General features: G+C 42.2%; 1 protein-coding gene across 1 annotated transcript in view; it reads left to right on the top strand.

The window, feature by feature from the left end:
• Positions 1-18,716, top strand: part of LOC105923620 (transmembrane protease serine 9) — a 283,180-nt gene that overhangs the window by 139,670 nt on the left and 124,794 nt on the right. The gene's annotated exons all lie outside the window — the stretch shown is intronic.

Below are 18,716 nucleotides of genomic sequence, written 5' to 3'. Positions count from 1 at the left end.
ACTGACATTAAAAGTGCTGATGTTTCTGGTGAAGGTAGTGGCCCTCTGTCACTGTTGTGCAATTATACACTGTTTAAAGTTATTTAATGTTTACTAAATAACTCTCTGTTAGGTATAGTCTGGTGATGATCAGATCTTAAGCTGATATCAAGACAATGGTTGAAAGGGATGAATTCAAGCACTAGCGATCTTTTAACAGCAAACCCTTCACACACATAGAATAAAGGAGTGAAAACTTCTGCTCAATGAGGGGAAGTTGGAGCAGGAGATCGACAGGCGGATTGGTGCAGTGTCTGCTGTGAAGCGGGCGCTGTACCGATCCGTTGTGGTGAAGAGAGAGCTGAGCCAAAAGGCGAAGCTCTCGATTTACCGGTCGATCTACGTTCCTACCCTCATCTATGGTCACGAGCTTTGGGTCGTGACCGAAAGAACGAGATCCCGGAGACAAGCGGCCGAAATGAGTTTTCTCCGTAGTGTGTCTGGGCTCTCCCTTAGAGATAGGGTGAGGAGCTCAGTCATCCGGGGAGGACTCAGAGTACAGCCGCTGCTCCTCCACGTCCAGAGGAGCCAGTTGAGGTGGCCCGGCATCTGGTTAGGATGCCTCCTGGACGCCTCCCTGGTGAGGTGTTCCGGCCACGCCCCACCGGGAGGAGACTCAGAGGAAGACCCAGGACACGCTGGAGGGACTATGTCTCTCTGCTAGGAACGCCTTGGGATTCCCCTGGAGGAGCTGGCCCAAGTGGCTGGGGAGAGGGACGTCTGGGCCTCCCTACTGAAGCTGCTAACCACACGACCCGACCCAGGATAAGCAGAAGAAAACGGAAGGACGGACGGATAACTTCTTTCAAGTTCAAGAAATAAATAACAGAAATAAAATGAACATCCAGAGAACATTACTATGTAATGCTGTTTATCTGAATTAACACAATATTTTGATTAACAAATCCTCTCCACTAGGCTAGTGAAACTTAACTAAACTAAGTTAAGCTAAGCTAAGGAACTATTTACATGCAAAATAAACAAAGACAAAACAAAGTGGTTGATCATAATCAGAATAATTCAATGAATCCTTGTTCACTGAAGATCTGATTACAAAAAGCATGGAATGGAGTTAAAAACATTTGGCATGTGTTCAATCAATTCACAATGCAAAGCCCAAGTTAACCAGAAAATTTTTTTGTGTAAATAATATTCTTTTTTTTCTCCCCAGTGTCCTGTCTAGCAATGTGGCAATAGGAATTGATGTCTCAATGCCAGATAGAGCTCGACAGATTTTGCTTTTACAAGTGGAGCGAACAGCTTTCGCCATAGTGCTCCGCTTGATTTATGCTTGTAAATAGCTTTATTGTGATTCCTGCAGGGAGAATTTCAAATTATATGGACATTACAATGGGAGAGTAAAGGAAGAACAAGAAGTGAAAGAGAAAGAAAAGAAAAAAAGAGTAGAAGTGAAAGAAAGAAGAGATAAAAGGGAGAGAATGATAAAACCTTCTCCGTCTGCTCCGTCACCTGGAAAGAGAGATGCAAAAAGAACAGCACAACCAACAGACATAAAGCAACAGATACAATCGGATAACACCTAGATGCCATTGCTAAATCATATGTATTATTATGTAAGCTGACATGTGTAATGTGATACTTGAAAAAAGAAAGTGAAAGAACATAAATTAGGGCTGGGCAACGATTAAAATATTTAATCGCGATTAATCGCCCTGATTAATCGCGATTAATCGCGATTAATCGCATTGTATTTACAAACTCCAAGAATGAATTCAAAAGTAGTGTAAAGAGCACTTTTATTTTAATGTTCTGCTGCCATATGAACAAAAGTGTTGTAACATTTGTAGCACTTATTTTATACTGGATATTTTCAACCCATCTATTGAATTTAGTGCACTAGTTGATCTTTTCTTCATAAGAGAACAGCAAGCACTGCAGCCAAAATATGGCCTTTTTTGACCTGCTGTATATTAGCCAGTCCCTAAGCTTGATGTATCATGAAACTGTTGACCTTTTGGGTTTTGTGGTTTTTATTTTATTATTCCAATTAAATAATAATAATAATAATAATAATAATAATAATAATAATAATGTTATGTTTTTTCGCTAATCCACCTCTTATATATTTCAATCCTTATGTAATTTTGTTTGTGTTGTGTGCACCTGCCTGTTGCTTTAATCCTATAAATTTCCCCGTCGTGGGATAAAAAAGGGATTAACTAATGTTATCTTATCTTAAATAACACTTTTTAATATATGTACTGGGTTCTTTCAAGGTCTTAATTACATGTTATGTGTGGGCTCCAGTAACATCCATCCATCCACTGATCTACCTGGATGTTCCCTGGAGGACTGAAACGCCTCAGTCAGAGACGTCTGTGGGTCTGTCGGGGCAATGAGAGAAGTTTCATCTCCTCTCTCTGTTTCTGGGGCTCGACGTTTTCATGTTTTTTCACGTGCTTAGATAAATTTGTTGTGTTTCCACTAAAATGAACCGGCTTTTTACAAAACATACAGCTTGATTTCATTTACGGTATTAAAATAAAGCCAAACGGTGCTACTTCCCCTGTTCATGTTTTTTTGCTGCTGCGGTCTCTCTCAGCTGTTTGTTTGTTAAGTTCGTGTGAGAGCTGAGTGGGCGGGCCAGGCTGAGCCTGCGTTCTGATTGGCTGGCGCCGCTGAGCCATGTACGAGAGGGGAGGGGGAGCGGGAGAGTGCTGCCGTGACGGCGCGCTGCAGTCAGCGCCTGCTGACTGACACTGACTAAAAGCATGTGAGCAACATGCGTTAATGCGCGATAAAATAAATATCGACGTTAATAGTCTAATGAATTAACGCGAAATTAACGCGTTAACTTGCCCAGCCCTAACATAAATAAATAAATAAATAAATTATAAGATTACTGTATATAAGTGAACATTTAATACCTGGGACCCAGCACCTGTGGGAGTTTGTGAGAGTGCACTAGTTTAGGTGAAAATTATCCAGAAGGAAATAGCTTGATAGTGGTTGTGGAGAACCAAAGGCCCGCCTTCCCCGAGCACAGAGGCAGGAGTCAGGGGACCCATAATTCCGGACTCCCAAAGGGGCCCCTAAAGCAGGGCGCCCAGGAGGGGCCGACACAGGATATCTGCAGCCCCCCCCCCCCCCCCCCCAAGGAAAGAGCAGAGACGACCCCGAGGAAATCCCCCAGCCACCGCAATGCAGACGCCCCCAAGAGCCGCGGGGACGAGCCCGTGGGCTCCGCCGGCAGCTAGCCCCGCTGAAGTGGTCCCGGCCATGGGCCCCAGGGGCGCCCCGCCCCTGCAACGGGGGCCCCGGCCACCCCCTGGGGGGCCAGGCCCCCACGAAGAAGCCACCGGGGCCTCAGATTTGCTCAGTAAAATCATTCAACCCTTATGGCCGATCTTATTAATGCGATTCTCCCTCCGGGCGCCTGGGGTCACTGTAGCGATCGGTCGCTAAAAAAGGTTAAGGTCTAAAGTTATCAAAATTGCCTTTAAACCAGCATTAATATTCAATATTAATTTAGGAATAAGGCAAATAGCTACATCGAAGGATGGCCGAGCTCAGCGGTTAAGGTTTACGCTTTTAAAACAAGCTCCTTTTGAAATGTCTGGAACCGGATGTTAGCAAGAGCTAATAGCATTAAGGCTACCATGAGCTACTTCCGTTAGCCCTTTGTTCTAAAGGCACCATGTGCACAATGATTTACAAGACATTTCCCGGGGGAGTGTTGGTCTAGTGGTTAGAGAAGTGCGCTTGCGCTCTGAGAAGGATGCGAGTACCCGGTTCGATTCCAACTGCCTGCACTCTGGGTCCCTGAGCAAGACCCTCAACCCCCGAATGCTCCCCAGGCGCCCTACAGTGGCAGCCCACTGCTCCCCAATGGGGATGGGCTAAATGCAGAGAACTCAGGGGGGAGTGTTGGCCTAGTGGTTAGAGCAGCGCGCTTGCACTCAGAGAAGGATGCAAGTACCCGGTTCAATCCCCAGTGCCGGCACCCTGGGTCCCTGAGCAAGACCCTTAACCCCCGATTGCTCCCCCGGGTGCCGCGCATGGCAGCCCACTGATGGGTTAAAAGCAGAGAACAAATTTCGTTGTAATGTATGTTTCAATGACAATAAAGATGATATTACTATTATTACTATTATTACAATAAACCTTTTAACTTCTCCCTCAGCTCTCTGTCCGAACCTGTCTGCCTCATGTGAGTTCTGTCCTATATTGGTCATCCTAGGAAGCCAGTAAAAGCAGGAAAGTTGTTGGCTGTTCTTGGCTGGCTAGCATTTAGCTCTGCAGCTGTGAGCTAACCAACAGCGTGGTCGGGCAGCTTGGCGAAGCGTGGTCAGGATAGCTTGGAGGCCTCGACTGATGTCCAATTAATAGTCTGATCGCTCAGCTTGTCTGGTGAGGGAAGGCATCCACCGTCTCGCGTCTGCTTTCCTGCAACAGCTGACAAAAATGAACAAAGCTGTTTCGGCATCCCTTACTTTGCGACTGGTTTGCGCAGAGGTCAGAGTGCCACTTAGCTCTGTCCCAGCAGTTCCTCCGATGCCAGGGAGGTCCTCCATCGAAGCAGGCAGAGGAGTCTAGCAGACCCTGGATCAGCGTGGCTGGTGCAGGCACATTCCCTTAGATGTGTCCGGCAGAGACCATGATTCAGCCAGCTTCCCTCCCCTCCTTTTGTCTAAAGGAGGGAGGAGGTGACGGCTGGTAGCATTGTCCTGGAGAAGTGGTCTGAGAGAGCTGCTGAAGAGCTGGTGTGGGAGCCCCCCTGAGGGCTCCAGCCAGAAGTAGAAGTCTGAAGAGAAGAGACTGAAGAATGTGGGAGCTGCAGAAAAGGGTCTGAAGAGGGGGTGGTCAGAAGCACCCTGCTGAGAGAGAGGCGCCATCCTTCCGGCCTGTCTCCTTATGTTTGAAGCAGGATAGAATTCTTTTGTGACCTTCTTCATACTACTGTTCAGAATTCAATCTAAGATAAATTATTCATGTTATTATGGCATAACAGTCACCACAACAAAGGCATTTTCTGGGATGCCCCATAAATCCAGGATTTTTCATTTTATCAGCAGAAAACTTGCTATTCACCCTAAAAATTACCAAGTTTTAAAAGGCATTACAATCTTTGACAAATAACTAATTATTATGTAATACACAGACATTAAAACAATGTCTGTGTATTGCATAATAATTAGTGCAATACACAGAGCTTCATAAAGAAAATCACAAATTCCCAAAGATTTGCAGGCTACAATGTCTTTTTCAAACCCTCTGGTTTGTTTCTTAAGAAATGTGAACATTTAACAATCAAAAACTCCTAAAACCTTCCATAATATAATAAACAAGAATGAATTCACTCAGGAATACAGATTACTAAAATAAAAAAGAAAGAAATATGACAAACTTGAACAACAAAGTGCCAAATTGCAAAACAATTTCTTACTTTTAGCTACAAAGAAATCTCACAATATTTTGTAGAATTTTACTCACTAAAGTGGGCACATCAAGAATTCTCCACCCCACTTCCTCTTTGTCATTAATAAAACAATAATATAAAAGCTGTGAATGAATTAAATGTTAACTTTATTTGGAATAACAAAACAAATTAAAGAAAGTGATTTTACTTTTTCAAAAAGGAGGTCTCAAATCTTTTGATTGTTATGCCAGAAGCTGTTTGAATATGCTTATTACTATTATTAATTATAATTTGGTATTATAATTTAAGTAATAAGTCATTCAACTCAAAATTCCGCTATAACAAAATATAGTTCAAATGGTGGTGATGTTAGCTAGAAGCTTGTAATTATTTATACTACTAATGTAGAATCTTCATATATTCTTTTGATCCATTGTATATATGAAGATTCACTGTATATATTTGATTGCACCTTTCCTACTCTGCACCTTCTTGTATGAGCCGATGTGGCAAGTGAATTTCTCCATTGTGAGATCAATAAAGCCCATGTTATCTTATCTTATCTTAATGCATTAATTAATTAGCTGTTATGAACTCATTTATGCTGGAATAAATGATTTGGTCGAATTTTAACCGACGAGGTTTATCCGCAGACTGTGAGAACCCCAATGTAACTGCAATTAGAGTTTAAATCCTTATTCCTTATCACCAATCCACTGATAATGTCTCTGTATTAATATCAGATGTTAACTCCGAAAGGAGGTAGCTCTGAATTCTGAATAACCATGCAACTGTGAATTGGATTGAACACAAAACAATTTCTATTCCGCAGTTGTTGTTTTTATTGAACCAAAAGCAATTCCCTGTTGCAGTAATTCTCTGATTCAACAACCTTGGAAATCTTACTCACTACTAAACTAAACATGCAAAATATATGTGGAAATAAAAGAACAAAAAAAAAAAATAAATGGATTAAAATGAGCGGTTAGCGAATCTAAGTCCAGCTCACGGTCGTTTAACACCACATTTCAGTCACCCGACACCCTCCCAAGATGGCGACTATGATGACGTATGATCTACAAACTGGCGTGATGCGTGAAGGGAGGTCCTAATGATGTCACCACGCTTACGCTAATGGGGTGGTACCTCGGCAAGAGGGGGAGCGCCGGTTTAAACAGGTAAACAAACCGCAAACTGATCTCTAACAAAAAGATTGAACTGCTGATAAGCGGGAGGCAAAGATGAAAATGATGAGAGAGAGGAAAAAGATGGAAGAATTCGGAAAAGAGTTACAGCAGGACCCGCAGTGGGGTCTTTACGAACCACAAAATCAAACACAGCCAGTCGCTTTCACAAATGCATGCACATACAAGGAAAATATTCAACAGTTAAAAACAAACTCTGCCTTGGAGTAACAAGCATTAACCTAAAGTCCCTAACACCTGCACAGGCACTTCTGAAACACCCTGTGGATGGAAAAGAAATAAAAGGGGAGAACCCCGTTACTTGTGAATCAGGGCTGTCCCGGCTGGGTCTGTGAGCACTCCGAGTAACGCGGCGTCCTGAACGCGTCTTGACTGACGGAATGAGGAGGCTCCTTCGTCTCTTCCTCCGGGCTTACAGTCGCTTTGTTGGCCAGACAAAGCGGGGTCCTCTTTAGATCACTGGGAGATAAGGCGGCTCTCAGTTTTTTGATCAGAGGGAATTAAAAAGTACTTTTAAAGTCGACCTCCTGCTATAATTAATGCAGGGATAAGTTTGCTTCAACAACCTTCGGTCCAGCGAAGTTATCGAGCACATGGCATGGGATTACCCCAACGAAGTGAAACACCTGTGTGTCTTCTCAGGTTGGCAGTGTGCCAGGGAAGAAGGCAGATTGTCGTGTGTGATCGAGTTTTATCCCTTTCCATAGTAACGTTATCTCGTTGCTATGGTCGGTGGCCATTTTGGGCCGCGTTGCATGATGGGAGTTTGTGGCCATTTTGACCACGTAGCATCATGGGAAATGCGGTCCGTCACGTCCCGAATGAATGCAGTTGTGTCACGTCAGAAACTGGCATTACATGATTATTAAGGCAAAAATGAAAAAAATTGGCTTAAATCTTATTTTAAAAAATCTGAAAACCAAATAATATATTTTTTCATTGTGGTGATTTATAGACCACTTTTAAATGTGACTATAATGTTTAAAAACTGCATATAAAGCTGTCTAGTTTTCACCAGCCAGTAATTGACAACTGGAGAATACTATACAAAGATAATTACACACAAAGATAATTACTATACTTCACTCTAACAGATACATTCTACACAGAAACAGATTCCTTTATTTCAAAAAATGGATGGACAGAAATATTTGGTGTATTATGTACTCAGTGTATTCAAATGGACATTTGCTATCCTACAAAGATTTTAGCTTGAAGGGGAACCTTTTCTGTCACCTAAAATGTTTTTCTTTTATTAATGCAACCCCAAACTATATTTGCTCTTGGTGATAGAAGTTGTTCTTCATTTCAATTCTGTATCAAATCTCCTCATAGGATAGATTCAATTTCTTGAAAAGAAAATGCAACAACAGATTTATTACCCAAATGTTAATCAGTGATCTATAACCAAAACAATATACTATAATACACCAATTTAATTTAATTGACCCCATTAAGAGAAAAAAGTGAAGAACAGATTATCTAAAATACCCAGTATTGCCAAAGCAGAAAGAATTTAATTTTAAACTAATCAATAATATTTATGTAGTGAATTCCTCAGACATAGATTCAACTTTGAAACTATTGTCTGTGCATTTTATAACTCTCAAAAATAGAAACCACAAATCACATATTATGAATGAATTTTCTCTTAAATTGTAGAATAAACTGCAAGAATGGTTTGGTCAAAAGAACGTTTCTAGCAAATGTTTATCTCCGATGGTTGTTTTATATAGCATTTTACTTGATAATATAGTGAACAGCCTGCTGGTAATTTTAGTTCTCTTAAAGGAAAAAATGTATATACTTTTGTCTAAGTTTTTAAAACACCCTCCCATCTTTAATGGTTTCTACAACAAATTTGAATTGTACCTTAAATTATTTGAAAAAGTAGGCAGTTGAGCTTTGTAACCAGATAGAGCACTACGAGCTAATTGACCTTCAAATGAATGGGTTTTTCTTTCTGTCTTGTTCCTCTCTGCACAAATCTTGCAGTGATGAAATGCTGTGTCCCTTGTTGTTCGCACATCCATCTTCCAACCCGCTTAATCCCTCATGGGGTTGTGGGTGCCTCCACCAGCATCCACTGGGTGAGAGGCGGGGTACATCCTGGACAGGTCACCAGTCTTTCGCAAGGGCAACATAGAGACAAACAGTACAAACAACCATTCACACACACACTCACACCTAAGGACAATTTAGAGAGGCCAATTAACCTAACAGTCATGTTTTTGGACTGTGGGAGGAAGCCGGAGTACCCAGAGAGAACCCACGCATGCACAGGGAGAACATGCAAACTCCATGCAGAAAGACCCAGGGTTGGATTTGAACCCAGAACCTTCTTGCTGAAAGGCAACAGCGCTATCCACTGCTGTGGATGGCGGTGTCTCTGATAACCAATGCCTCTTTGTGGCCATAAACAGACGGTAACTCTCTGTTCTGTTAATAAAATCTGTTCCAGATGTGAGGCAGAAAAATGTTTCCGATAAAAGTCCACACTCAGAATATTGGGGAAAAAGTGTGGACACGGTACACATTAATTACTAAAAAATAAAAAGTAAATTGGCCTATCATGGGCACTGACTTGCAGCAAGAAGGTCCAGGGCTCAAATCCTGTCCAAAGGTCTTTTTCTTCCTGGAGGTGTACATGTTCTTGTGCATGTGACTTTTAGGTTAACTGGTTTCTGTAAAATTCCCTTAGGTGAGTGTGTGCGCATGGTTGATTGTCCTGTGATGGACTTGAGACTAGCCCAGGGTGGAACTTGTCCACCAGCTGGACAACGGCCATGACTGTTATATTTTTTAATGGCCCCATCCCAATACTCACACTACACCCGGCACCCTTCTATTAAGTGTGCACCTGGTGGAAGTGCACTCGAAGGTTTCAGTGTGCAGGTGCAAAATTGGAGAATTGGGACAGTACAAGTTATGTCAACATTATTGAAATTGTAACAAGTTATTGTTTTGGAATAAGGTGTGGGAACTGAAATTTTTAAGAGGACAGGGCATAGAAGAGTGGGTATTGTCACAAACTAAAAATTTATGGAAAATCATATTGTTAAAACATATACCCAAAATAAATCTTAGATAATAAAAATATATATGTTGTGTTACTTTAATGAATGATAGCAACTTGTTGCAACTTTGTTTTCTTTTGTTACAGAAAATCATAATAAAGACATTTAATATTTGTTTATTGTATTTTTAGAACTTCAATAACTGCTTTGCTTACTTTTTTGGAAACAGCTGCTTTCAGATAAAACAAACTTAACAAATAGAGTTGAGTTCTTTACTTGCTGCTTTCAGACATTTTAAGGGGAATTACATCAAACTAATTCAATAGCAACCATTGAAGATGAAACATCCAAGCTCCAAGAATATACCAGGAAGATTTCCCCAAAGGATGAAGCGCTCAGTGAATGTCTCAGACAATGGAAGCTGAAAGAGAAGGAACTGAAGAAACAATTGTGGGAGGAAAAGCTGCATGGCATGTAATACCGACAGATAGCTAAAGTGGCTGATATAACCAAATCCTACCAGGCTAGAGAGGGCTGGACTAAAGGACAGCACTGAAGCTCTGATCATGGCAGCACCAGAGGCCCAGATCTACCATACCAGGCAAGATCCCACGTCCAGGCTGTGCAAAGAGGCCCCAGGAACCATCCAGCATCTCACAGCAGGGGGTAAGATTCTAGCAGAGAAGGAATACATGGAACACCATAACCATGTGGCTGGTTTAGTGTACAGAAACATCTGTTCAGAATACCAAGTGGAGACCCCTGGTCAAAATTAGAGTCACCTTCCAAGGTGGTGGAGAACGACAGATCTAAGATCCTGTGGGACTTCCAGATTCAAAAATAGACAAAATGGTAATGGCCATCCAACCGGACATTGTGATCACTTATAAACAGCAGAGAACAGCCGTTATGATTGATGTTTCCATCCCAAGCGATGGAAACATCAACACGGTATGTCTGTCTTGTAACTTATGACCAGATGCTAGCAGCCATTTTGAGAAAATGTTTTCCTTATGTTTAGTACAATAGAGGCTTTTTTAACCATCTAACAACCTAAGACCTATGACAGCCTTAATGATGACCAGATGAGCCTAGCAGGCATGTAGTGAAATTACATAGAGGGATGAAGGATTAACCTGAGCCGCTGCGACTGAGCGTGCCACCACTAATAGCCGACCTGACCAGCATGTCTTTAGTGGTAGGGGAAACCGGAGCGCCCGGAGGAAACCCACGCAGACACGGGGAGAGCATGCAAAACTCCACACAGAAAGGACCCTACCGAGCCTGGGACTCAAACCCGGGACCTTACTGACCACCACATGCATTTAGAATCCTACTGTTTAGTAATTTTGTTCTCTATAATTCAGTTTTGCTATATTTAGAAATAATAAAACTATTGTCATCTTATTATTTTATATAAAAGAATCTGACTCTTACAAGCCATTATAAATGTTGACATTGTAACCATACCGTATAATTCACACATTTAAACTATCATTGAAAGAAACTTAAATTCTTAAATTCTGCATCATATGAACATCTCCTGATTGTCGTATGAGTAACTCATAATCGCTTAGCAGCTGAGTTGAAACTACCACCTTTTCAGTTTGAAATTCTTACTCTTTAGTAATGTTGTTCTCGATAACTCAATTTTGATATATTTAGAAAAAAATAGTAATTGTCATCTTATACCTATACATATAAACAAATCATATTTGCTCCAGCTGTTAACCACATTCCCACACCATATATTTAATCAGTTTCAAATTCAGGCAAATATTATTCACCCAATGGCTGTCCCTAGTTGTAGCTCCTCCAGGTTTCAACCTCTTGGTGATGTCTGTAGTTCAACAGCGACCACACTGGCAGGTTTGATCCTAACTCACTCCTTCACCACTCCTAAACTGTTGCAGACAGACGTAATATCGTAACTCTTTATTTGAGGACATAAGCCTCATGCATCAACCTAACTAACCTACAAGTGTTTTATCGCATACTACAGCATTCTATCAGATTTTTTGTTTAAAAATATTCTAAAATATATTTTTTCCTGTTTACAGATATATAGGCAGCTTTGGTCTGGTCCTAACCTGACTCTTGCCAGATGTATGTTGCTCCGCCTAGCTTCACTCACATCCATCTGGGACGTCTTCCATAGAAAGTGATTTCTCCAACCAATTTTATTGTCCAGCCAATCAGGACGCAGGGCTGGAGTTTCATAGATGTGACGTAGTGGAGAAGCGACCGTGACGTGAGACTGTTTTGATTCTCGCATTGAGGAAGCAAGCGTTAACATTGATGCTGCTATTTCTTCCATGTTGTCCAATCTACCTGATATTGTTTCATTAAAAGAACATCAGAGAACGCCTCTGAAGGCTTTTGTTGGTGGAAACCATGTTTTCACCCTTCGCCTGACCGGATTTGGCAAGTTTTGTTTTCCGGGGCGCGCTCCGCTCCTCCGCGGACTCGAACCATGTTAGGAGGCCTTTAGTCCACGACGCGGTCGGCTCGGGATCGACTCCGACCCGCAGCGTTTTGCCGTCTGTCTTTCCCCTCTTCCTGTCAGCTCACTGTCAATAAAACGCGTGCCACTAGAGCCGTAAACACATCAAAAAAAAAGGGGTTGTTTTTCCTGCGTCACTCTCACAGCGTCACAGGTTAGTTTTGGTTTGAGTGGTTGAAATAGCACGTTGATAAAGATGACAGACAAGTGGCTTATCCAATCATACGCAAGGACTTTTGACAAGGCCCATCCTTTAAAAAAGGCAATTCCTATGGAGAGGTCCCACATGGATGAGTGGAGCTAGGCGGAGCGAAATTCATCTGGCGAGAGTCAGGTTAGTCTAGTCGAGCTCTCTCCAAACAATCTCTTTCCTGTCAAGTCATGCCTGAATATAAAAAAGAGAAATCAATATGAAAATCCCAGCTCTGTCAGACTAGGACATTAGGAGGCTCTAAAGGGCACAAAGGAGAAATAGAGGTTTTACTCGTCCAAAATTCTTCTGCCTGTCTGTTTCTCCTTGCTTCAACAAAATCAACAAAATCCTTCTGTATGTCTCTGTGCCACTGCCGACTCCTTTATCCACACCCTAAAATCTCTTTTGTGTTGGAGAATGGGAACCGGCTCTCACATAACAGGATGCACGATTTGTTTGCTTCTGCACACCTTCAGCTCACTTCCACCACTTCAAAGACAGGAAGAAAGTTTTCACTCATCCTACTAAAGAATCCAATATCCTGTTGATTGCCACATTTAATTTAAAGGACCTGTCTGTCCCTCATCCTATTCAGATCTCAGTACATGATGTGTTGCCTCATCAACTCTCAATACTTGTATTCTTTAAAGACGTCGGAAACTGATATTTTTCAACTTATTAAAGTTTAGCAAATAATCACTTTCAGAGAAAATCTTGATTTAAAGTAAGAACTATGGCTACCAGTGTGTAGATAATGGGGCAGGGTGTTCTGGCACCTTACCTTCTAAACTTATTTCAGGCTTATTTCAGTTTTTTATAATTAAATACTCTGCATTATTTAAGAAAATATCCTTCAATGGTGTTAAAAAACAGGATTTTTTAGCATTAAGGTTACATCTTCTTCTAAATATGTAGCTTTCTAAGTCAAATTTAAAATCCAAAACAGAGATTCAACCCATCAACTAAATACTTTTTTGAGGAAGAATGTTAAGGTAAACCTATTTGATAGAAAGTAACACGGCTTTAAAAGTCAGTCGCCACCACCACAGCCCCTCCGAACTGCACGAGTCACCTGGCTGGTGTATTTCATCACCTCTGTTTGATTAAACCTTGTAAAAATTGCTCCGTGGTAGTTCCTCTGATTTAACATTATTTAAAGATCATCTTATTGATTGATTGATTGCTTTATTCAATAGACTCGTGGTCCACTGTTAGAGATAAAAGAGATAAAAAAAACATTAAAAAAAACAAGAAAAATTAAAAACAAATGGAATAAAATAAATAAATAAATAAATCTTCTAAAAGACTTGCATACCAATGTTTCCACAGAGCCAACTGGAATCTTAGCGCACTGAGAGAGGGATGTGAAAACATTATAATAAGACTGTTTAATGAGCTGCCCAAACGACACATAAACCTGTATATCAGGTCTCTCACAAGTGCCTGGAATGTTCTGACATGTGCGTTACAAAAAATCTCTCTTGCACTGCTGAACCTGGGTTTCCTAAGCAGAATTCTCAAAGAGTCATTATAAGCAACTTTAAGCTTCTGCATGCTAGCTTTTTTAAAATTACACCACAAGGGTATGGAGCTAAAATAGTATCTTTAATATTTGCAAATGTGTGTGGAGAGTAGTGTGTCTGTATCTCGATTTGTGTGTGTGCAGTGGGATTTGAAAATGTGTAAATAAATCTGTAAATGTGTGAGGAGATTTGTGTGTCTGTACAACAATCTGCAAATGTGTAAAACTACTTGTGTGTAATCCGTTTTGCAAATGTGTAAAAAATCCACAAATCTGTGTTCAGATCTGCAAATGTGTACTGAGATTTGCAAATCTGTACTAAGATTTGCAAATGTGTAGATCAATCTGTAAGCACACACAGAGACACTTGTGTCTGAAGTATTTTCTTCAAGACCCAGAAATACAGACAAATCATTAGTTACAAGTCAAGCGGTTTTTCAGTTGGCTCTCTTTACACACGTGATTTTTGCTACACTTCTGCCGCGTGAGATGCACAAATGCGTGGAAGGATTTGTATGCGTATCTTTTCGATTCGTGACCCCTTGCGCAGGCTCGCAGGCTTTGTCTTCCGGCTGTGGGAGGTCACGTGACTTTCAAGGTTTGAACCAAAGGCTCTGTCTCATTCCGAATACTTCCGTCAGTGTTCTGCACTGACCACTTACTGCCGTAGTGCCCACTGAATTGTGTGTACAGACACACAAATCTCCTCACACATTTACAGATTTATTTACACATTTTCAAATCCCACTGCACACACACAAATCGAGATACAGACACACTACTCTCCACACACATTTGCAAATATTAAAGATACTATTTTAGCTCCATATTTAACAGGAAGGAAAACCTCCAGCAGGAAGATGTGTGAACGCTCACCTGCCTCAACCCACTGGGGGTTAGAGTCGGGTTAGAAAAGGCAGAGTTTCTTCTGTGACCTGAATTGACAACATGGGGTCTGCTTTTGTTCTGTTATCCTGAATAATCTGGGAGCAACAGGTTGGGATTCTCCAAGTGTTCTTGTGGGTACTGAAAAGATTGAGTTTTACCAGGCTGCTGTTACATGTCTATTAAAAACCCATCTTTCCCAGTTCCGCAAGTGAAAAGACATTAATCGAGAGGTAGAACAGTTTAAATGCATATTTAATTCATAGAAATTAAATATGGAGACAGAGTCTTACATTACCATACAAGATGATTTTCACCAAGCGGTGGAGAAGTCTGTCTGAATTAAGTTTTACCGAAAATTTATTTTAATACAGTGTCTGCCCGCCTCCTCTAAGGGAGGGAGGGGTAATCTATAAGATATCTGTGTCTCAAACAAAGGGCTACTCTTCCCAGTACGGGGTCAGGCCGCGATGACCTAACAGCCATAAAACTACACAGAGAGGGGAGGGCAATAAACCGCCCTGTTATTCTGCCCAGCAACAGAGAGGAGAGACACTCCTACTAAGATATATTTTTTTAATTTTCAACAGTACTGAGCCCCCTGGAGCCATTCCAGCTGAGGACATGCTCTTACCTGGGACCGTGCTGACCACAGTGATGACAGGCACCTCCCTGCTGTCCCAGGTGAGCAGCACCTCTTCCTCCACACCCTCTCATCCATCCACTACCTCCATGCTGATTGCCTCTGCCATTCACCTCCTGTCCTCACTTGAACATCTCCAAACTGAAAAGGCTTATATTTATCTACCTGGTGTGTGTGCAACAAAGGAAGCAGCACGAGATTTCCCGGTATATTCGCTGCATGTTCCTCTCATGCCTTCTGTCTAGTGTAATAAACCTGTTTGTGTGCCTCTCCTTTAGTTGTTGAATGTTGTCATTCCTGTAATTCATCCTGACATTGATGTACTACATTTTCTAAGTGGGTCATCTCACAGTCAAACTCTCTGTCTGCTAGCCTGTCCATGGGGGAGGAGCTGGGCCATAATAACCCTTCCCACTTGAGTATTTTACATCAAGAATGGAAGGACTTGGAGGATAGCTGTAAGGTCCTCCTACTGGGGTGGAGTGTGCATAATGTGTCTGTTCTCTCATTATCCTATCTGCCAATGGGGAGGCAGCAGTTTGCAGTGCAGGGACCCGTGCAGAGGCTGGAACGGAGGCACTTACGGTGAAAATGAGTTGTTTGTGCCCAACACTCGCTGTCCGCACACATGTAAAACCAGATACAATCCTGATGCTGGAGACTCATTAGGGGGTGGCTTCTTTACTTTGTCGGTGCCATCTGTTTTATTCTCCCTGTTTCTCTCTGTTTTTCTCCTCTTTCTCCTTTATCCCTACTTGCAAATACTTAACTTCCTTCATCCTATTAGCCAGAATTCGGGTCAAGCAGACCGGCACATTTTGAGCAATTTAAATCTGGGTTAAAAATTATGTTTTTTATTTATCGACATGCCTTTCAAGAGGGGGCTTTAAAGTTTCTAAAACAAGTTGCATATTTTCGAAAATATTTTTTGTTGCACAGTTATGCACATGACAGAAATGACCCGACCACATGAGGACCAGGCAATGTGGCAATTGGTCTTTGCTCAGGTGGAGTTGCTCTGGAGGCACAGCAGGAAGCCCCAGCCTGAGGGACGCGGAGCCGATCGGGGCTTAGGTCCCGTTCGTCCTCCGTGAGGGCCTTCACCCTCCGCCAATTCCCCACCTGCTTCCTGCCTCGCAACTCCGCCTGACAGCGCCCAGCTAGCTTCCTCCCGTGCCGGCCACTGGAAGCCCCACTGCTGCGTCGCATGCCATGGCCCAAGTCTGCATGGGTGCATGCACCACTGCTGCTGCCTGCATGGATGCCGGGGGCTCACGTCCCTGCACTGCTCGTCTCTGAGGTTGAGCCGCTGCTGTCCAGCGCACCCAAGCTTCTAGAGTTCTCCAGTGATCTCAAGCCTCTAGGGTTCTCCAGTGATCTCAAGCCTTCAGAGTTCTCCAGTGATCTCAAGCCTCTAGAGTTCTCCAGTGTTCTCAAGCCTCTAGGTTTCTCCAGTGATCTCAAGCCTTCAGAGTTGTCCAGTGATCTCAAGCCTCTAGAGTTCTCCAGTGATCTCAAGCCTCTAGGGTTCTCCAGTGATCTCAAGCCTTCAGAGTTGTCCAGTGATCTCAAGCCTCTAGAGTTCTCCAGTGATCTCAAGCCTCTAGAGGTCTCCAGTGTTCTCAAGCCTTCAGAGTTCTCCAGTGTTCTCAAGTCTCTAGAGTTCTCCAGTGTTCTCAAGTCTCTAGAGTTCTCCAGTGTTCTCAAGCCTCTAGAGTTCTCCAGTGTTCTCAAGCCTTCAGAGTTCTCCAGTGATCTCAAGCCTCTAGAGGTCTCCAGTGTTCTCAAGCCTTCAGAGTTCTCCAGTGTTCTCAAGCCTTCAGAGTTCTCCAGTGATCTCAAGCCTCTAGAGGTCTCCAGTGTTCTCAAGCCTTCAGAGTTCTCCAGTGTTCTCAAGTCTCTAGAGTTCTCCAGTGTTCTCAAGCCTTCAGAGATTTCCAAACTCTCATACTCTTTGTATGGACTTCTTCTGAGACCCCCCACCACCGCCCGCCCTGGCTGGGTTGTTTTCCTTTCATGAACTCTAGTAGGCAACTGGGATCTGCCCTTAAAGGGGGGGGGGGGTGTTAGGATCCTCCGAGCTGTGACTTTATTTCAGTTAATTGGACTCACCTGTGTTCCCTTGATTGCCACCTGTATTTAAGTTCCTTCTGTTTGTTTCCCCATTGTCTGGTCATTCTGCATTAAATCCTGTGTTTCGTCTGTGTTCTGCGTTCCTTGTATTCAGCCCTGTGTTCATCCTGCGTTCCCCTGTTTTTACTCCTGCATCCTGTTACCTTACAATTAAAGTTTCCTTTTTTCATCATGCGCTGTCCTCTGCCTCATTGCCGTCTAGGTCCTCGCACCCGCCACATGACAGCGTGTCTGCTATTGCAGAAAGAGGGCACATGAACACAGTAGAAAATAATGTAGATCTTGTAATCAGAAAACTTTGCGATTAATTCCTTCACCCACCGACCCTCACCCCCGGAGCTTTGACATTATCCACAGCATTACAACATGTTTTATGTTATCTGACTATGATATATAATTTATTTGCCATATCACCAACATCTCTCCCCATTCAGTTCCCTTATTATCAGCCTTTTCATTCTCCTTATTAGTTCTCCGTTTCTCTAAACCCCTGGCCTTGCTAATTTTTCCTTCTGCCATATCTGATCTTCTTTTCCTATCTAAAATTCTTAAAAATAGTTGTTAATCAAGTATGTGAATATTTACAAAGTAATGACCTATTTGAAGAGTTTCAGTCAGGCTTCAGAGCTCATCACAGCATAGAGACAGCTCTGGTGAAGGTCACTCACAAGGTTAGACCCTGTAGAACCTCTTAAATATTTGCTCTGTTATGGTGTTGTGCATGATGTCAAGTACAATGCCCTAAAAATCCACATAATGTTTGTAAATATAAAAGAATATCAGGAGCTGTCTGTTCCTGATTTTTTTTTTTTTGTGGAAAATTTCTCGAGGCAACAGATGAGATCAATATCTTGGACACTACCTTACTATTGATCTCTTAGACAATAGAGACTTGTACAGACAGTGATGCAATCTTTATGTGTAGGCAAATCTACCCAGGTTTTGCATGTCCTCAAGTAATTTTAAAATTGCATTGTTCAAAGCATGCATGCATAATTTGACTGTGGCCTACACGGATGACTACACGGAATATTGAGACCACTAAGGCACAGTGGTGCCTGTGAGATGTTTGATAACTGGGGAATTATCATGTGTTTATAGCAGTTATTAGGAACCTGATCTATAGTTTTATGTGTAGAATAATGATCCAGCAGAACTGCACCATACAATCCCTGGTCTGTCCCAGGATCAACTCA

This window comes from Fundulus heteroclitus, chromosome 16, assembly GCF_011125445.2.
Source record: "Fundulus heteroclitus isolate FHET01 chromosome 16, MU-UCD_Fhet_4.1, whole genome shotgun sequence".
Classification (NCBI taxonomy): domain Eukaryota; kingdom Metazoa; phylum Chordata; class Actinopteri; order Cyprinodontiformes; family Fundulidae; genus Fundulus; species Fundulus heteroclitus.
The sequence above is the reverse complement of the archived record's forward strand: the minus strand, read 5'-3'. Positions and strand labels throughout refer to the sequence as shown.